Genomic DNA, 22,759 nt, shown 5'->3' on the forward strand with positions numbered 1-22,759 from the left:
ACCTCTGTTGAGGTAACGGTGAGGGTTGACTCGTCATGCTTGTGTTTATGCCCGTTGATTTGGACGATATCTAGCATTGTCAACTGAAGTATGCATTGCAAATTGGCTACAGAAAGCACTAGCTCATTTCCTCGAGCCGACAGATGAAATTCTAGTCAAATGAATATATATATGAAAATGAACTAGTATTAATAACACCACAAAATTATAGTCAATGAATCATTCTAAAACTGACCTGTATGATGAACGCCACACAATTCCAGTCAATTAACTACTCATACACTAACTAGTATGAATAACACCACAAAATTATAGTCGATGAGCTATTCAAAAGCTGACTAGTATGAATAAACTCACAAAATTCTAGTCAATGAACTAGAATGTTTGCTGACTACTTTGGCTTTTGACTGCAGGAATCTTACGATCAAATACAGAAGACTCAGAGAGCACGCCATTAAAAAGCGTAAAAGAATTGGCACATAGAATAAAAAACTATGACGAAAAAATATGCAAAAAAAATGCCCAATCTTTTCGTGAGCGAAATGAGAAGATTGAGACAATACTATCGTTAAAGCAGGGTTGATTTTTTATTTCCTATAATTCGTTGCACAAAAATTCACATAAAGGCAACTGACGATTTATTGCATATGAGGTGACAAATTTATGCAACTGCGTGATAACGCACCGGCTCGTGAGTGACCTTAGTAAATCACCACAATAAATACAATAGAAACAAACAAACAGAAACAGGCCTACAAGAGGTGATTAAATCGTTGATTATTTAGCTGTTTATAAACTACTCGAGCGTGCAAATTAACTGAAATAAGCAGGTGTTCATGGTTCGGAAAAAGAGAGAACATCACACGCATATACGCACACGTGCATACATTTATCAATTTAATTTTATTAATTCAAAAGTAGTTTCAACGCAGCCATTGTTTACATAACCGAACGTTTTCTTGCAGGGAATATTAACTGTTCGAAGCATTGTTTTGTACATTGCATTTCAAATGCAATGGATTTTTGGCATTGCATTATGCAGAGTTTGTATCATTTGCATTTGTGTATATCTTGTTGTTGCATAGCGAATGGTATGCAATGAAAATTTGCTACACATTGATGCAAGACCATTTTACCTAAACGTGAACTGTCCTATAGGTTTGAGTATACTATAATTTTCAAGGATTATAAATAATTCGTTGCATATATTTTGTTGTTCTGATTTAAAAATTCGTGCAAGGCATGCATTCCGTGAAACACGTGCACTATTTGCTATTTGGTCCCTATTTGCACTATTTGGGTCCCTATTTTGAGCTTCTCTGATTGCTTAAAATTAGGTATTTATTATGTAATGTGTGTAGATCGGCGTCGAAATGACGCATTCTACATTGGTTTATACGCCAGATTATTCGCTTTTATGAAACATTTTTATAGGATTTCAAACAAAGAGTATTTTATATATACATTGCTTCTACAAATTGCTTCTAATGAAATATACATATATGGGTGATTCTCCGCGAGCTTACAGTTTTGTGTCTTTTCGAAATTTGAAATATATTAAAGCATTTTCTATGAATAAAATAATGTAATTTAGTTAAAATTATGTTCTTTTTAAAGTTTCATGTTGCATTTTATTGACTGGTCATAAGTTTTATGAAGTTATAGTTCAAAATACCCTACAAATGTCACAACCGTGGCATGTCCACAACCACATTTTTCATGAAATTTTAGGTGGTAACTTTTTTAATCTTTAATTACACGAGTAATAAACTATCATTATATTAAATAGTTGACTTAATCCGCAATATTAAATATTGTTTTAATGATAACATTTCGGTTATCTCTTTGCAATTTGATTTTGAAAAGTGTCCATGAGTTTTTGAGAAAAAAAATGTTTTTCAAATCGTAAGGTTGGCACTGCTTTATTGCACACTGGTTTGTGACATATATGAATTTTGATCACCAAGTGTCCCCCAAATTAATGCTTTCAGTCTTAAAATATCTAATATCCATTTTTAAACACTGAAGAATTGGAAAAACGGTACGTATCAAAAAATCGTTTCACAAACGTGGCACTTGTATCTTTGTAGTTTTAAGTTAAATACCGTCTATTGTACCATTTTTCTTTAAAGTTTGCTGACATAACCTTTAAATTTTACCGAAAATCTTGCGAGTCATACTAGCTTTAATGAGCAATTTATTGTCAAAATGTCACAAACGTGGCAGGTTTCAGTATCAAGAACAGAAATTAATAGCTGTAGCTCGACCACTTTGGGAATGTTTTTTAGCTATAAAACCTCATTGAAAAATGATTGAAAATATTTGAAAATCGAATTTTTTTTTCCAAAATTTTGGGTTAGTAAAACTGAGAGCTCGCGGAGAATCGCCCATATATATATATATATATATATATATTTTTTTTTTTTTTTTCAAAAAAGGAATCATCGAAAGACTTGAAGTCAATGTGTGGGGCTTCAACCTACACCAAACATCCTACCGTCTAAATACCATTTCCTCGCAACACAACTGTCAAGTAATCCGTCTGTATGTGGACTGAGCGCTAGGCTCTCTGTTTGTCGGAATCACATTGCTATACTTTCGCAATCGCACAGCATAGTATAAACTGGAACAGGAACGCGTATGCACATAGTCTACTTACTTAACTGGCGATTATCCGTATAAATGGTTATGGCCGTCCAATAAGGCGCAGCACTCTGTGTAGCAGACTTAACTTTCCCCATTGGTCACACTAAAGGAACAAATTGGGGGCCACCCACTTCCTCCTCCATTCTTCGAAGATTTTAGGACGGAAGATATAGCAGGACGGGTACGTGTCTTGTAGAGCATGGGTTTCGTTTACCGAGGGAGGACTTTACTTTTCAATTGCCTTCTTAGTCCAAAGTAGCATTTATTGCAAATAGCGATTGTTGTTTGTGTTAATTCTGGTTCGCATACAAATTAGGTGTTTTACAATTTCGAAGTTGTGGCTGCTAGCTGTGGCGTGGTTTCCAAGGAGCAAATGCGCTGATTTTTTTTGTTGGCCGCAGATAGATACTTCGTTTCGCCTTATGCTCCATCAAACCCATTTTTTCGCTTCTTTCAAATTTTATGGAAACGAGTCTGCTGATATCAATGTCGTTGGCATATTCCGGTAGTTGCATGCTCCTATAGAATATTGTTGCAGAGCGGTTGAGTTCTGTAGCTTATAGCTCAAGCATCAAGTTAAAGAAATCGCACAATGCAGAAGTCTGTATGAAACCTCGTTTAAATTCGAGCGGCTCAGAGAGGTGCTTTCCAATTCTGACTGAGTTGATGGTGTTACTTGACGTCATTTTTTACAGCCGCATAAGTTTTTCGGGGAAATAAAATGCAGACATAGCGCCATATAGGCAGCTGCTTTTGCTGCTGTCGAAGGCGTCTTTAGAATCCACGAAGGGTTTTGTGTGTAAGTTCCTTTTTCCCGAGTTTTTACGAGATTTAGAGCGTTGTGAAAATCTGAGCGATGGACGATTAACCAGATCGAAAGTCGGTGGGCTGCAGTCTTCCGCACAATTGACTTGACAGAATCTTATATGTCATTATAAGAAGGCTGGTTCTGCGATATTTGATGTAGTTTTCAGGATCTCCATTCATGTGCACAAGGCAAACAATATTTAGGTTACAATCGTCGGGAAGTTCCTCGTTCGGGCATTAGTACTTTGTATAGAAGTTTATGCATGTGCTTACCAGACCCTGTTGTCGTTGTTGTAGCAATAAGGATATTTACTTACTTACTTAATTGGCGCTTAACCGTCTAAACGGTTATGACCGTCCAACAAGGCGCGCCAGTCGCTCCTTCGCTTCGCCAACCGGCGGCAATTGGTCACAACAAGGGAGTTTAAATCGTTTTCTACCTGGTCCTTCCAACGGAGTGGGGGCTGCCCTCTACCTGTGCTTCCATAGGCGGGTTCCGACCGAAACACTTTCTTGCCCGGAGCATCATCTTTCATTCGAATTACATGGCCTAGCCAGCGCAGCCGCTGCGTTTTAATTCGCTGGACTATGTTGATGTCTGCGTATAGCTCGTACAGCTCGTCATTAAATCTTCTTCGGTACTCGCCATCGCCAACGCGTAGAGGTCCATAAATCTTTCGAAGAACTTTTCTCTCGAACACTCCCAAAGCCGCTTCATCTGCTGTTGGCATGGTCCATGCTTCTGCCCCATATAGCAGGACGGGTACGATAAGTGACTTGTAGAGTATGATTTTCGTTCGCCGAGAGAGGACTTTATTTTCAATTGCCTACCTAATCCAAAGTAGCATTTATTGGCAAGATTGATTCTTCGCTGGATTTCAGTGCTGATGTTGTTGCTAGTGTTGATGCTGGTTCCCAAATAAGCGAAGTCTTTTACTATTTTAAAATTACGGCTGCCAACAGTAGCGTGGTTGCCAAGACGCGTATGCGCTGACTCTTTGCTGGATGACAGCAGGTACGTCGTTTTGTCCTCATTCACCATCAAACCCATCTTTACCACTTATTTTTTCAGTTTGGAGTAAGCAGAACTAACAGCGCGGGTGTTTAGGCCGATGATATCAAAGTCATCAGCATATGCCAGTAATTGCACGCTGTTATAGTATATTGTTCCAGTGCGGTTAAGTTCTGCAGCTAGTAAAATTTTCTCCAGGATCAAATTAAAGAAATCGCACGATAGGGTTACCCTGTCTGAAACCTCGTTTAGTTTCGAACGGCTCGAAGAGCTCCTTCCCAATTCTGACTGAGCCGATGGTGTTGCTCAACGTCATTTTGCACAGCCGTATAAGTTTTGCGGGGAAACCATATTCAGACATAGCGGCATATAGGCAGCTCCTTTTCATGCTGTTGAAAGCGGCTTTTGAGTCGACGAAGAGGTAATGTGTGTCGATTCTCTTTTCACGGGTTTTTTGCAAGATTTGCGGCATTGCGAAAATCTGGTCGATGTTAGATTTACCAGGTCTGAAGCCGCACTGATAAAGTCCAAACAGCCGGTTCACGGTGGGCTTCAATCTTTGGCACAATACACTTGAAAGGACTTTATATGCTATATTAAGAAGGATTCCACGATAGTTGGTGCATTTTGCAGTATCCCCCTTCTTGTGGACTGGGCAGAGCCCATATTTTGCTAAGAAGCTGCTGCATACGCCCTACCAACTCCTCGCCGCCGTACTTGAATAGCTCCGCAGGCAGTCCATCAGCGCCCACGGCCTTGTTGTTTTTCAATCTGGTTATAGCTATACATATTATAGCAATAAGGATACACTCACCTTTAAAATACAAAGGGTTTGGGGAGTGTCATTGATGATGATGGTCCTTTGCCATATGCAGATCCGGTACGTTTCGGAAACAAGCACCATTAAGATACTAGCCCGACCATCTCGGGGCCGATTTTGTGTGACCAAATAAAACTTTCTAAGTCATATCGCACTCCCATTCCCTAGATCCACGAGGAAATTTGGGTTGACAGAGCTCCGGCTGCTAGAAAAGCAGGATTCACGACGAGTAGGTGAGGTTTCTGGCCCAATTCTTTTGAACGAAATAAACTTTAATGTCCCATCACGAGTGTCAAGACATTACACACCTCTTCCTTTGAGACAGTGTGAACTAATCTCGAATTTAATGAAACTTTTATATGGGCCGAACTTCAAGAAATCGGTATCCCACCATATTTGCGGCAGATTTCCATGCAGTAGAAGTCTGTGGTAGAGAATGTGTGCGGATAGGCTAAACAACGAAGAACATCTGCATTCTGTCGGCAGCCAGGCGACCCTACGCACCTTGCAATCCTACGCAATTACATCTAAGCTAGTGGATAACTTCACTGAAATCCTTAATGCCCCGGGAGCCAAGAACAAGGTTTTGTTAGGATGGGTTCCCGGACATCAGGGACATATGGTAATGACCATACAGATTACATAGCAAAGCAGGTTGCTACGGCAGCATTCTATGCTCCAGAGCCCTTTTGTGGACCTACAAAAGCACACACCAAAGAAACTATACATAGTTGGGAATCTAAACAATTCACACGTCACTGGCTTGACTGACCAGGGCAAAGACAGGCCAAACTGTTTATATTTCCGGCAAAGAAAGTATCCGTCAAACTAATTAATCTAAGCAGGGAGGACAAAAGGACTCTCACTGGGTAATATACGGGACACTGTGGTCTACGATATCACCTAAGTAAGTTAAAGCTATCCGATACTCGTGACGTTTCTGTGAGCTGGAGGATGAAATGCCGGTTCACATTCTCTGCGAATGCGTTGCTCTGGCTAGGCAGAAATTCTCCCATCTAGGTGGTGTGACTCTTAATCCCTATGCGATATGGTGTAAAACGCTTGACGAGCTACTTAGATACATCAAAAGCCTTCAAATACAAAATAAGTATGAAAGGTCATGCACAATAGAATTCCACAAAGGTCACAGTGTTTCCAGGCCTAGTAATAATAATAATAATACTCAGCTGAAGATTTTTGTTCTGTAGCTGAACAGTTTTATATCTCGACGCTTAAGAAACCTCCGCCTATAAACAACTCGTCAAAAACAAATCCGTGCGTCTTGCGGATGCGCCACTCGCGTCGGTTGGGCAGGCTGTGGAGGGTAATTAATACCCTTTAATACCGTTGGGTATTATTATCATTTCTATTGACAATTGGGTTGAAGAAGCCATAATGGCGCTGAAGACCACTTGAAAGGATTGCGCTACACAACCATCTAATTAAATTTGGTATTTTAGTCACCTCTTCATACCTTGGGTATATTATAAGCACCTTAGCCAGCTGGGGTTAGGTTCCTCACTGTCGTATTTGAATAGTTTCGCAGAAAGTTCATCAGCGCTTGCGGTCTTGCCGTTTTTTTAATCTGGTTATCGCTATTCTTTGCTCATCATTATAGTCGGGAGGGGGAACAAATATTCCATCATTGTTGATTGCGATGTTTCATCATCTCTCCTGTGCAGTAGCATAGAGAATTCTTGCCTTCACAATCTCAGCCCCCTTTTGGCATCGGTGACTTGGTCGCCTTTTTCGTTCTTACACAAGTTTGTCCTCGGCTTAGAAAACTAGACCAACGCATATGCTTTATGGGTACCTCGACCGGCATCTGCAAGGTAGTTGAATTTCCGCAAAACCTTTTTAACTATGAAAAATATTTGCTAAAATATTTTGATGTCACTTTTACCGGGAAATTCGATGTAGTAAGCGAGAACGATAGCTTCATGCCATGACGGCCACTAATGGTTGAGGTGATTTTAAAATTAAAATTGGTAAATTTAATAGAATTGGTTAAAAAAAAACTTATAAATTTTGCTATGTCCACATTTTTGTAACACTAAAAACACAAGGCGGCCACCGTGGTGTGATGGTAGCGTGCTCCGCCTATCACACCGTGTGCCCTGGGTTCAACTCCCGGGCAAAGCAACATGAAAATTTTAGAAATAAGGTTTATCAATTAGAAGAATATATTTCTAAGCGGGCTGGCCCCTTGGCAGTGTTTGACAAGCACTCCGGGTATATTTCTGCCATGAAAAGCTCTCAGTGAAACCTCATCTGCCTTGCAGATGCCGTTCGGAGTCGGCATAAAACATGTAGGTCCCGTCCGGCCAATTTGTAGGGAAAAATCAAGAGGAGCACGACGCAAATTGGAAGAGAAGCTCGGCCTTAGATCTCTTCGGAGGTTATCGCGCCTTACATTTATTTTTTTTTTATTTTAAAAACACAAGTCAATACATATGTATATGTAAGTAATAAGAGTTTATAGAAAAATATATATAAAAAAAAAATTACGAAAAATTAGCGCATTATAAATAGGTGGGAAATTAATAAGTTAAGTAAATAAGTGCATAAGTAGTTACTATAACAAAATTACTAGTGTATAAAAAATGTACATGAAATTTAAGTGTTTTTCTTCGTATGTTTTTATTTGTACTTATATATTTAATTTCGGTGATATAAATATAAGAGATAAAGAAGGAGTGACAACAACGTACATATAGAGATAATAAAAAAAAAAAAAAAAAAATGGTTGAAATTAAAAAGAAAATAATCAGCTTGTTTTAATTGAAGGAACAGATTGTTAAAGAACATTAAAACATGATCAAATAATGGTGAGTAAAATAAGAGTTAAACTGACAACATATTAAATATTCTGGAACATAATAGAGATGATTTTTTAAACGGTTTTTATACTCAGTTGAGCAGAGCTCACAGAGTATATTAACTTTGATTGGATAACAGTTGGTTGTACATATATAAAGGAATCGAGATAGATATAGACTTCCATATATCAAAATCATCAGTATCGAAAAAATATTTGATTAAGCCATGTCCGTCCGTCCGTCTGTCCATTAACACGATAACTTGAGTAAATTTTGAGATATCTTGACGAAATTTGGTATGTAGATTCCTGGGCGCTCATCTCAGATCGCTATTTAAAATGAACGATATCGGAATATAACCACGCTCACTTTTTCGATATCAAAAATTACGATAATTCATTACCAAAGAAGGATAAAGCGATGAAACTTGGTAGATGCGTTGAACTTATGACGCAGAATAGAAAGCTAGTAAAATTTTGGACAACGGGCGTGGCACCGCACACTTTTAAAAGAAGGTAATCTAGAAGTTTTGCAAGCTATAATTTGGAAGTCGTTGAAGATATCATGATGAAATTTGGCAGGAACGTTACTCCTATTACTATATGTATGCTTAATAAAAATTAGCAAAACCGGAGAACGACCACGCCCACTTTTAAAAGTGAAATTTTTACAAAAAATTTAATATCTTTACAGTATATAAGTAAATTATGTCAAAATTCAACTCCAGTTATGATATGTTGAAACAAAATACAAAAATACAAGAAAATTTCAAAATGGGCGTGGCTCCGCCCTTTTCATTTAATTTGTCTAGGATACTTTTAATGCCATAAGTCGAACAAAAATTTGCCAATCCTTATGAAATTTGGTAGAGGCTTAGATTCTAGGACGATAACTGTTTTCTGTGAAAAAGGGCGAAATCGGTGGAAGCGACGCCCAGTTTTTATACACAGTCGACCGTCTGTCCTTCCGCTCGGCCGTTAACACGATAACTTGAGCAAAAATCGATATATCTTTACTAAACTCAGTTCACGTACTTATCTGAACTCACTTTGTATTGGTGTAAAAAATGGCCGATATCCGACTATGACCACGCCCACTTTTTCGATATCGAAAATTATGAAAAATGAAAAAAGTGCCATAATTATATACCAAATACGAAAAAAGGGATGAAACATGGTAATTGTATTGGTCTATTGACGCAAAATATAACTTTAGAAAAAAAATTGGTAAAATGGGTGTGACACCTACCATATTAAGTAGTAGAAATTGAAAAGGTTTTGCAGGGCGAAATCGAAAGCCTTTGGAATCTTGGAAGGAATACTGTTCGTGGTATTACATATATAAATAAATTAGCGGTACCCGACAGATGATGTTCTAGAGTTACCCCTGGTCCACGTTTATGGCGATATCCAGAAAAGGCGTCCACCCATAGAACTAAGGGCCACTCCCTTTTAAAACACTTATTAACACCTTTCGTTTGATACCCATATTGTACAAACAAATTCTAGAGTCACCCCTGGTCCACCTTTATGGAGATATCACGAAAAGGCGTCCACATATAGAACTAAGGCTCACGCCCTCTTAAAATACTCATTAACACCTTTCATTTGATACTCATATCGTACAAAGAAATTCTAGAGTGACCCCTGGTCCATCCTTATGGTGATATCTTGAAAAGGCGTCCATCTATAGAACTTAGGCCCACGTTCTTTTAAAATACTCACTAATACCTTTCATTTGATACCAATATCGTACAAAATAAATTCTAGAGTCACCTCTGGTCCACCTTTATGGCGATATCTCGAAAAGTCGTCCACCTATAGAACTTAAGCCCACTTCCTTTTAAAATTATCATTAACACATTTCATTTGATACCCATATCGTGCAAACAAATTCTAGAGTCACCTCTGGTCCACCTTTATGGCGATATCCCTCAATGGCGTCCATCTATAGAACTAAGGCCCATTTCGTCTTAAAATACTCTTTAATACCTTCCATTTGATACACATGTCATACAAACACATTCCAGGGTTACCCTAGGTTCTTTTTATAACATGGTGATTTTCCCTTACTTTGTCTCCACAGCTCTCAACTGAGTATGTAATGTTCGGTTACACCCGAACTTAGCCTTCTTTACTTGTTTTTTTTTTTTTTTTGTAGTTTCAAATAAAATAAGTTCGTATGGTTCAAACATCTTAGAAATCATGTTCTTTATGCCACTAATATAACTCTTCCATATGAGATATATCTCTCAGATAGTCTCTTGAGTCATTTGCAAATTAATTTATTTTATATTTATTTATATATTTATATTCATACATCACGAGAGTGCACTCACAGACAAAACTTTACAATTTTTTGCTTATTATAAATAATATATGTTAAGTGAACAATATAAAAATTACAAGATTATACAATAGCAGTGTTAATCAAAACTTACATATAGTGAAGCTACAAATATTTAGAGATAAATAAAGCAGATATAAAAGAACCCCATGGAGTGTTAAGTTCCCGTAAACCCTTTTTTCTTGAAACAAGTTAGAAGTGCTTATGCTACTAATGCATCTATAATTGGTAGCATAAGTACTTCTAACTTGTTTCAAGAAAAAAAGTTCGTTATTCCTAAGCCAACGCTGCTGGACATGAAAAAATATACGTTCAATTAAAAGACGGCAATCTATTATACCATTTATAATGACGAACACTGTAGAGAGGGATAGAATAGTTTTTCTGGAGTTTAACGATTTCAAGTAGATTAGTTTGCATCTGGCATTATATGGTGGAAGTAGGTCTATAAAATTTAATGAACCTAGAGCATAGTGCAAAAACACATTTTGAATACCTTCAAGTCGTTTGATATAACAATCGAAATAACGTCTCCAAATGAAGACCGCATATTTAAGTTTGTGGCGAACAAGTGACTATTTCTGACCACAAATTTGCTTTAGTGCAAAGTAAATGAAAATTCCACTATTTTGGCTCAACGTTTCGCTAAGCACCTTAGCTTCTTCAGGAGCGAACAAGTGACGTGTATAAGAGCTTCAACGTATACGGATCACTGAGGTTCGAATTAAAAGGACGGATGAAAAAAGCATAGCATAAGATTTTGCAATAGTTCTGTTGATATGGCTCAAGAATGAAAACTTAGCATAGAAAATAACACCCAGGTCCTTATCGGGTGGATATATTGGAATAGCCAATAGAATAGGTAGTGGGAATAGAGGAACGTGACTTCGAAAACGACACATGGAAACATTTACTAACATTAAGAAAAAGTCGATTTTTTGACACCACAAAACAACGTTGTCTAGATCATTCTGAATTCTAGATGAATCAGACAGAGAACGAACAAGGGAATAAATTCTAAGATCGTCAGCGTATAGCAGAAAATTTGAGAAGGTAAAACACACAAAAATACCACTAATAAAATGACAAAGATTAAGGGTTCCAGAATGCTACCTTGAGGCACAGCAGAGGAGGCAATAAAGCGATAAGATGATAAATTGCCAACAACTACAATGCAGTGGCGAGAAGAAAGGAAAGATTTTATCCGAGATGAAAAAGTTGAGTGAAAGCCCAGATGCGCCAACTTTTCAACTAAAAGTGTGTGACTCTCTTTGTCGAAGGCCTTAGGAAAGTCTGTGTAGATAGTGTCAACTTGCAGGTGATCATTAAAAGCAGATGTGCAGAATTCGGAAAATACGGCAAGGTTGGTAACCGTGGATCGACCCCACATGAAGCCATGCTGGGTTATAGAAATATATCTCTTGATGGAAAAAACATCTTTTGCTTGACAATATACTCAAACAATTTAAATACCGTTGACAATTTTGAAATTGGCCTGTAGGTGGCAATATCATTTTTATTAGCTTTTCTGAAAACAGGCGTGATGGATTTAATTTTCTAGGCATCAATAAAAACACCCGAATCAAATGTCTTAATTAAAATTACCATAAGGGGATAAACAATAGCAGTGCAGTTTTTGAACACGTAAGAAGAGAAACCATCAACATCAGAACTCGTAAACGACTTAATATGCAGAATACCATCGAGCACATCGTCCAGCGTCAAGGAAAGTGATCCAAAATTAATTGGTAATACCCGAGATTTTCCTTTTATTGATGATAACTCGATATTTCAATTAAAGGAACGTATTTTCTATCGATAAATGTGGCATTGGCCATGTTCCTTTCCTTCTATCCCTTCAGATCTGTACATTCCCTTCAATCTGCATGGAATGTCATCATTGCTTAAACTGCAAGGATGCTGGTTATAACTTAAATGGAATTGTTCTTGATGTTGATTTGAACTTTTTTTTTTGTGTCAAGTAGTACCTTAGAATACTATGAGGTTCTTCTTGGAAAAATCTTCGAAGTTATAACCTTTGTGTCAACACGAGTTTTCACAACTCCTTGCTTATATGAAACACATGGTGGAATCACCAGGTGAAGTAAATAAAAAAAGAAAGAAGATGTACGCTATCTGAAACAGTAGGAATGTATTTCCGACGGTTAGAATAGGGGTAAAATTTTTATCCGTTTCGAAAAATAGGAGTAGAGAAATAAATACCTTCCTACGAAAACTATTACCGAAAATGCTTTTTCCAGCATGTCAGTGCCACATAACGCCAGTGCAGAAGATAATACAAAGAAAAAGTGCGAGTTTAAATTACTTTAAGCATCGAATAAATATAAAAAAATCAATTTTTCCACTTAAACTGTGATTAGCAGTAAAATACATTGGATGGGGCCAAAGTAAACTGAACTCAACCGCAGTTGAAACATACATAAAAGAAAGATATATCACTCATACATAATACGTTTTTACGTAAATTATTAAGTTGAACTTTTCTGCCTTTTGCGGAACTCAGTTGGGTTTCGAATTCGATGAAAAGTGTCACAGTCACACTTGCAAGTGATCGTTATACCCTTAAATGTGTTTGCATCCCTAAAAATTCATTGAAATGTAGTTACATACTAAACCAAATTGTGTGAAATACTTATAGGCGCGCTCTCAAGAGCTTAGTAACATTAGATTTTTAGCAAAGCTTTATAAGCATACGGGAGTGCTTTGTTTTTCTTGTTGAACGCCGGTTCATACGTTAGAAATAGTTTCCTTCATGCGTAAGTTGTCCACTTTTATCTTTGTTGATATCTCCACGTCTATTCCCGGAACTTGAAGTCATCAGATTCAAATTCACTTCTTGCTGAATCATGGCTCCGATTACATCTTTAGTGGCAAATACCAAGGGCCATATTGATGTACGACATTTCGTTGAATATTTGCTTAGCATTTTGGCCATGCTGAAAATAGCTTCCTTGTAAAAGTTGTAATATTGAATGATCTCTGGCTCATTTAAACTTTCTCTTTATAATAACCAGTGGCAAGAAGTATTACACTCGTTTTTAATTTTTTGATACCTAGGAGCACAGGTTGAGTTCATCACGTAATCTGAGCTCTGAGTTCGGAATTCATGATTCGTTGACGGTAAAAACTCTGCTAATATATATGGATTATTTTGGCTTAGGCTTCATTTCATAAGATGCTTCAACAGACTCAAGGTAGTTAAAAAGTTGCCCTTCAAGACTTTTCGTTCAGGGGTTATGTAAAATTATAAAGGTCAACTCATATTTTGTTCGCTCTAATCAATATTCTGGGCTTCACTAGGAGTTCTCCAGTATACAACTCGCCGTGCAAAGACTTACCAGCGGTTGCAAGATTTCACATGCTTAAAATGTAGTTTTTGATCTTCTTCTCCTTACCTCTTTTCTCTTCTCTCAAGTTCTTCTCATTCTTCTTCATCCTTGTTACAGCAGGAGGTGGTATGTATTTTATTCCAGTCTTATTCCGAGTCTCAGTCGCACTCCGAGTCTCAATCCCAGTCCGTATCTGGTCTATCCACTTCCCGAAAAAAGGGATCGTAAATACAAATACAGGCAAATGTATATACCAAATTTCAGGCAAATCGAATAGAACGTATGTAAATGTGTATGTGGTTATTATTAGTTCATGTCTTTGTTTCGTCTTGCATGCATATTTGTCAGTTTTGCCAGGTTGTTGCGACTAAATTGAATATCACAATGAAAATTACTTTAAAGCTATCAGCAACAGCTTCCATTTGATATCCATATTACACACGCATTTTAGGGGTATCCGGGTCACCTTTTGGCCTATATCTCGAGACCCTAGTCACCCAGCGGTATAAAAATTACTCTGTACTTAAGCACACACCAACAGCTTCAATTTGATACTGATAATATAAAAAAACATTCTAGTGTTGCCCTGGTCCACGTTTTGGCCTATATCTGGAGACCCTAGTCACCAATAGATATGAAAACTACCCTGTACTAAAGCGCTCATCAACAGCTTTAATTTGGTACCTATAATTTAAAACACATCATAGTGTTACCCTGATCAAAGCTTTTGTCTTATATCTCGAGACCCTAGTCACAAATTGGAATGAAAATTACCCTCTACTAAGGCACACATCAACAGCTTTCATTTGTTATCCGTATTCTATAAACACATTGTAGGGGTACCCGCGTCCACGTTTTGACCTATATCTCGAGACCCTAGTCACCCAGTGGCACGAAAAACATCCGTATCAAAGTACTCGTAAATAGCTTCTTGTTTCATAGCCATATTGTACAAAACATACCCCAGGATTATCCAGTTCCACGTTTTGATCTCAAGACTATGGCCAGAACGGGATAAAAAGTATCACATGTCCGTCTCCTGGTTCTATTTCACCAATTTTCAGCCAAATCGGTTCATCCGTTCTTGATCGAGAATGTTTCGAACTCCGTTTTTAGAATCCGAAAGCGGAAGTTAAAAATTTTATTTCTGTCGAGAGATATTAACAAAAAACGATAATGACCCTTAGAATGTCCAAACTGTGGGGCCCGATTGAAAATGTTTTTGCACAGAACACTTTTCTGCGTTGGCGGCCTTCGGTCGCGATTTAAAAAAAAATAGCCCTGGGTGGGTTTGGGGATCGCGCAGAACACTGCATTAGTGTGTATGTGTATGTGCAACAAATTTGGTAAAACACAACAACCACATTAAAATTTGAGCCCTTTGTTTGCCTATATCTTTTGACAGAAATAAATTTTTTGATTTTTGCTTTAAAATTCTAAAAACGGTGGTCAAAACGCGTCTTTTGATACCACTTTTGTTAATTTTTGATAAAAATTCTATGGTGTACCGTCTTGTAAAACATTACCCCCTAATGTTGAATTCTCATCAGATTCTGACATGTTTGAAGTTTCAAGACTACAGCTCTCCGGGAACATACCGGATTGCAATACTCCCCAATTTTGTACGTAAATTTTGCGGAAAAATATGAAACGGAACGGCCGCCGTGGAGAAGTGGTAGCGTGCTTCACTTAAACCACCGAAGATCCCGAGTTCACGCAACGTGTGAATTAATTAAGAAATTTTAAATACTTTCAATAAGCTGTTATATTCGATTTCAGTAAGGAAAATCAGCTTTTGCGAATATTCGCAACAACACTATTACAAACCAAATACACCTACACAGGCACTTAGGTCATTATTAAAATTTGCTTTACTCATTTACGGTTTACCACATAACTATGGAGCGTAAAAATAAAGCGTTCGTTTATATGATTAAATTTGTTTTAATTTATTTTACTAATTAATTTTGCTGTTAAGTAGTTAATAACAAAAGATCTGCGGATATGTATTACGATGAAATTTTTTGCGGCCACAATTGTTGCTTAATGCTTTAAAATGCATTTTGAGTTCAGTACTTTCAATAATATTCTCGTATTCTCGAAACAGCATTCTGCCCACCACTAGATATCACTGTTGTTCACCCGAATTCGCTCCCCATGGCTCTTTGCATCTCGCTGCGTAATAAATAAATATCATTGCTTCCATGTACATGACAATTTCAGAAACCTCCGGCATGTTGTGGCAGCGAGATGATTATCAGCGTTTATCGGTTTAATTGGCCAGGCTTTTTATGTTGCCGTACGCAGCTGCGGTCACGCAATTTTCCTCTAATTATGACAATTTTTAAGCAGTGTATTAATTTATGTTTTGTTTAGCATTTATTTGTATACAATTTTTGTATCTAAAAAAAAAAATAAATAAATAAAAGATGAAAAAAATATATTGTGTGACATCGAAAGAAATGCAATAGTTTTTTTATAAAGAACTCCACAGTGTATAAATATCATGATTAATTTACCTCCCTAACCCTGATACTACTCAAGGATAAGCTTCTCCGTGAAAATTCTCTTTTGCAAATTTCGATTGCCTGGATTTCTGCCTGAAAAATAGTAAAGTGGCAACCCATTTCTATTGATTTCGACACACAAGTTTTAACCCATCCTTGAACCATACGTCTGAGCCAGGACCAGTATTTGGATTCCCTCTTTCCCAAAGTGTTTTTTTCACAATGGACACCTCAAAATTCTGTAAGATTCTGATAGTCTTCGGCCACCAAGGGAAGGAAGCAGTGGTGAATATCGACTTCGAAGCAAGATTAAATGTCCAGTTGGATATTGTTTTCTCGTGCATATCTGTGAAGCAGAATATTAAGTAGTCTGCATACACTTTTGTGTCAACCCTATTAAATTCTAGTAACTGAGAGGTGATAGAACACATCTCCTTGTGGCTACAAATGATTCAGATGTCTCTCCTGGCTATCGCCATATTTTTTTTTTCCTCAAGCTTGCATTGTACACAACGAATTATCATTTGGATTATTTTCTGTCCAATCATAGGTTGTTCGGTAGCTTGATATGTCGTGTTATCGAAAGGCCCTTAAATGTCAATAAAAGTGTTGACATATCTGTAATATAGGTATTATATTTTAATATACGGCTGAGAGCAATATATATAGACTTCAAAGCATTTGCAAAATTGGTTTTTGTGCTATGTATATCTATCTTTCTGGATATTCCTAACAGGCAAATCAATTCCTACACAGAAGGAGTTTTTTTTGGGTTGGCGTTCCTAATGTTCTGACCCAAAATTATCAACACTCCTTTAAGAGAAACAAATAAGGACTAATTGGGCTGATGCTCGATTTTCACCGGCTTCGGTGTAAGTACTTCCCTAACCTCTGTCTACTTGTTTGTTATGTAGCCGAGCTGTTGAAATACCTGATAGAATTTGGATAAAGCTAGAAGGAATAGATCTCCCATCCGGTCCTAGTTAAATGAATGGGCTGAAAATAGAGAAAGAACATTGCACTTGACTTTATAACTAGGCTTTTTTTCTACCAATAATGGTCGGCAAGCCTCTCGTTATATGTGAGTGTTGTTAGACTGTTATACAGTCTGTAGTTTAAGTAAGAGCTTACAAGCTTCTTTCGCCTTTTTTGTGTGACTCACATCTGTCTTTTTCAGAGTGCCAATTACATTATACTGATCTCAAAGAGGACTTTTAGGAACCGCAACGCTGCGGGAAGCTCATAAATCCTGGAGCAAAGTTTTTTTCATTTAGCCCTCTTAGATTTTCTATGTTATTTGTAGTATGATATAAGAACGATGGCGGCCCCCGTGGGGTGTTGGTAGCGTACTCCTCTTACCACACTAAAGATACTGGGTTCAACTCCCGTGCAAGGCAACATCAAAATTTTAGAAACAAATTGTTTTGGTTTGGCAAACATTCCGCTTGTATTTCTTCTATGAACAGCTTCTCAGTGAATTCTCCTCTGCCTTGCAGATGGCGTTTGGAGTCGGCATAAAACATGTAGGTCATGTCCGGCCAATTTGCAAGAAAAACTGAAAGAGGGAAACGACGCATATAGTAAGAGAAGCTCGGCCTAAATGCTTTCGAAGGTATATCGCGCCTTGTATTTTTATACCTTCCTTTAAAACGAAATGCAACATTAAGTTTAGGATGAATTTCAAATTTTTAAGCCCTTAAAAGGCCAACGAATCGGTATACTTATTCGACCAAGGCGACGAGCTGGATTGATTTGGAAATATCCGTCTGTTCGTCTGTCTGTTTAAACGCAAACTTGTCTCAGATATTTTTCAGATTACTTACTTATTTAATTGGCGCTTAGCCCGCTAAATTGTTATGGCCGTCCAACAAGGCGGGCCAGTCGCTCCTTCACTCCGCCAACCGGCGCCAATTGGTCACACCAAGGGAGTTTAAATCATTTTCCTTTCAACGGAGCGCTCTACCTCTACCTCTGCTTCCATAGGCGGGTTCCGATAGAAACACTTTCTAGCCGGAGTATCATCTTTCATTCACATAACATGGCCTATCCAGCGCAGCCGCTGCGTTTTAATTCGCTGGACTATGTGGATGTCTGCGTATAGCTCGTACAGCTCATCATTAAATCTTCTTCGGCATTCGCCAACGCGTTAAGGTCCATAAATCTTTCGAAGAACTTTTCTCTCGAACACTCCCAGATATTTTTCAGATACAACATTAAGTTTGGGACGAATTTCAAATTTTTAAGCCCTTAAAAGACCAACGAATAAGTATACCGAAATGACCAAGGCGACGAGCTGGGTTGGTGTATTAATATCCGTCTGTTCGTCTGTCTGTTTAAACGCAAACTAGTTTTAGATATTTTCCAGATATCTTGTTGAAATCTGATGAGCGGGTAAATTTGGGTGTCCGATTTATCACTCATCGGAACGGACCGGATCGGACCACTACAGCATATATCGCTCATTCAACCAATTTTTCGGAGAAGAGGAATTTGTCATTTACTCCTCATTTTGGACTTAAGGCATACATTGTTGCCTTAAAAAAATTTTCATGTTCGGTTATATAGATAAGATATATGCCATACAGCGGGTTGTTCAGATAAGAGGTTACACGCAAGTTCTTCTTAATTTTACCCGCTAGAAACTTGACATTTTTTCAGATGATCACAAATATTGAACATATTGTTACGATTGTTAGCAAAACTGAGGAGTGCTGCCATCTCCAGGCCGATGCTAAGCAGTGACGTGAATTCACATCAATAATTCAATCATTATGTATCTACATAAACGAATCAATACTTGCGTCTACACATATGTACACATTCCAACGAGCAACATTTACATACAGGCAGCGAGAGATGAGATGTCACACACCGATGAATTTACTTATACGCTTATGTGTGTGCGGGAGACTGTAAACTACAAACACAGGCATATATCTTATCCGAGTGGTCACAAGAGAGGGCAATAATTTGTGCACGTAGTTGTGGCTGGCGATTTTGTAGCCGAAACAACTAGTAACTTCTGGAAATCGAAGAGCCTAGAAGTATGCAGCGTAAACTATAAAAGCGGTGCAGGCGAGTAAGAAGTAATTCAGTTTGATTTGAGTTGTCAAGCAGTTTGATTAAGACGATATCTAGCGAGCAATAGCAGTGTTATTTTGAATAGTAGAGTTTCATTGAGCTATCAATCAGTGTGGTTATTAAGCAAGCTATTCGTTGCACAGTTTGTTATTGTGAAGTACTTTAATAAAGGCCATTTTGCATTATTACAAATTGGAGTTATTTATTCAACAGTTTAGTGATTCGAACTTAGCAGAGGATTGCGAATAAGAGGATTTGCAGCAAATTCGTTACAATTGGTGTCAGAAGAGGAATTGTTGAATAAATTCCAGAGGAAAACAAGGACATGGCAAAGTTCAGTGAATTGAAGATCCAGCAACTAAAGAAGGAGTTGGAGAGCCGTGGATTGAATACAAGCGGCGTTAAACTTGAACTTCAGGCACGGCTACGAGAGGCAATGGAAGCAGAAGGAATTGATGTGGACGAGTATGTCTTTTATCCTGATGGGCACGACACAACAACAAAAATTTAAGAGAAAAACGAAACATCGCAGACAATTGCCAGCACAGACTTGAACATGATATTGGCTGCAATAACTGCTCAAACATCGACAGTAACATCCAAGATGGAAGCGCAAGAGGCACGTATAACAGAAATGTCATCACAAATATCCACCAACATGTCATCACAACTAGAAGAACAGAAAACGTATATGTCATCACAGATGGAATCCCAAGAGACACGAATAACATCGAAGATTGAAGCACAAGAAACGCGTATGTCAGAAATGGTGACACAGATTACATCGAAGATGGAAGCACAAGAGGCACGGATATCCGAAATGTCGGCTCAAATTTCAGCACAGATATCATCGCAGATCTCTGCTCAACTGGAAGAGCAAGAAGGACGTATTTTCTCGAAGTTGGAGGCGCAAGATACAAAAATTTTACAGTTTGAAGAAAAAATGAAGGCCGAGGTGGATGCTTTGAGAGGACGTATGGAGCAGTTACAATTAAATCGTCCAGCAGTTTCAGCGAGTAATCCAAAGGTAAAAACACCATCCTTTGACGGTTCTGTTCCTTTCCAGGTCTTTAAGCTACAGTTTGAAAAGACCGCAGCAGTGAACAACTGGAATGCGGAAGATAAAGTTGCTGCACTGTTCGTGGCATTGAAAGGGCCTGCAGCGGAAATCTTACAGACGATTCCAGAGTACGAACGGAACAGTTATGAAACATTGATGGCTGCTGTAGAACGACGATACGGAAGCGAACACAGGAAACAGATATTTCAAATAGAATTGCAAAACCGCTACCAAAAAGCTAACGAGACTTTGCAGGAGTTTGCTTCGGACATTGAAAAATTGGCTCATCTTGCAAATTCGGATGCACCTGTGGAATACACGGAAAGAGTGAAGATTCAGAGCTTTATAAATGGCATAAGGGACGTCGAAACAAAGCGAGCTACATACGCAAACCCAAAGCCAACATTCGCAGAAACGGTGTCACAAGCTCTGATTCAGGAAACAGCGTCGCTTCTGTGTAAGCCAGTTTTCAAAGAACGCCGTGTGGAAGTAGAAAGGCCAGAGTGGGTAGAAACAATTTTGGAAGCACTGAAGAGATCTCAACAGAAGAATGCCGGAGTTATTAAATGTTTCAAGTGCGGCAACCCAGGTCACATTGCACGTCATTGCGATGTTGGTCCTAATAGTTCCAACAATGTGGGTGGCCATAAACGCAAAGCTGGAGGAGATGAGCAAGATCGAGCAAGAGGTAGAGAACTAGACCGGGCTATTGAATGTCCTGTGATATCTGTGTCGCAAATTGGAAGGAAATCAAGCAGTCTTACCGTCAGAGGGAATGTGGATGGCAAGGAGCGTATACTGACTGTAGATACGGGCGCATCTCATTCCTTGATCCCATCTGATTTGGTTCACAGGAAAGTAAAGCGGTTACCTGGAGCAAGGTTGCGTACGGTCACTGGCGAGTATAATCAAGTCCAGGGAGAAGTAATATGTGAAGTCTTAATTGGGAAGGTCATGGTTTTACACAAATTCGTTGTGGCGGAGATTGTCGATGAAGTTATATTGGGAGTGGATTTCTTGGTTGACCATGACATCAAGATCGATATGCGGAGAATGGCGATGCATTATAAGAACCAGGATGTGCCAATTAACTTCAGTTTGGAAAAAGGTTTCAGCAGTAGTAGAGTACTGGTGGAGAAAAGTCGACAAAGGCCACGAAAGTCAAAGGTAAAGGTTGATGAAACGAATGGGCCAAATAAATCAAAATCAAAAGTACCTGCGAGAGAAACACTGGAATTGACAAAACCTAAAAGACGCAGGAAAACGAAGCAACGAATTTCCGAGAAAGAATGCGAGGGCTGTTTCAAGCCGGAGCGCACTACTGTTGTAAAATGTGGGAACGATACCGATTATGGAAAGAAAATTCGTACAGCGCAAGCTCTACGAAGTGGTTCATTGGCCAAACAACAGAGTGTGAAGGAACGAACCAGGGTATTGAGTGGTACGATGAAACACAGGTACCATGAGAACAATAATTCGAAAGGTTTCTTGGCGGGAGATTTGGTACTGTTATACAAACCTCACCTGCGGAAAGGTGTTCCATCCAAATTTCGGTGCAGTTGGGAAGGCCCGTACAAGGTTGTGAAGAAGATCAGTGATACCATCTACCGCATACAAAGCATTGAGAAACCACGGAGTAGAAGAGTGGTACATTTGGAGATGCTAGCGGCGTTTAGATTGGGAGATTTGTCTGATCGGGACGATCAGACTTAGGTGGAGGGCAGTGTTACGATTATTAGCAAAACTGAGGAGTGCTGCCATCTCCAGGCCGATGCTAAGCAGTGACGTGAATTCACATCAATAATTCAATCATTATGTATCTACATAAACGAATCAATACTTGCGTCTACACATATGTACACATTCCAACGAGCAACATTTACATACAAGGCAGCGAGAGAGGAGATGTCACACACCGATGAATTTACTTATACGCTTATGTGTGTGCGGGAGACTGTAAACTACAAACACAGGCATATATCTTATCCGAGTGGTCACAAGAGAGGGCAATAATTTGTGCACGTAGTTGTAGCTGGCGATTTTGTAGCCGAAACAACTAGTAACTTCTGGAAATCGAAGAGCCTAGAAGTATGCAGCGTAAACTATAAAAGCGGTGCAGGCGAGTAAGAAGTAATTCAGTTTGATTTGAGTTGTCAAGCAGTTTGATTAAGACGATATCTAGCGAGCAATAGCAGTGTTATTTTGAATAGTAGAGTTTCATTGAGCTATCAATCAGTGTGGTTATTAAGCAAGCTATTCGTTGCACAGTTTGTTATTGTGAAGTACTTTAATAAAGGCCATTTTGCATTAT

Source organism: Eurosta solidaginis, chromosome 1 (genome assembly GCF_040869045.1).
Source record: "Eurosta solidaginis isolate ZX-2024a chromosome 1, ASM4086904v1, whole genome shotgun sequence".
Classification (NCBI taxonomy): Eukaryota; Metazoa; Arthropoda; class Insecta; order Diptera; family Tephritidae; genus Eurosta; species Eurosta solidaginis.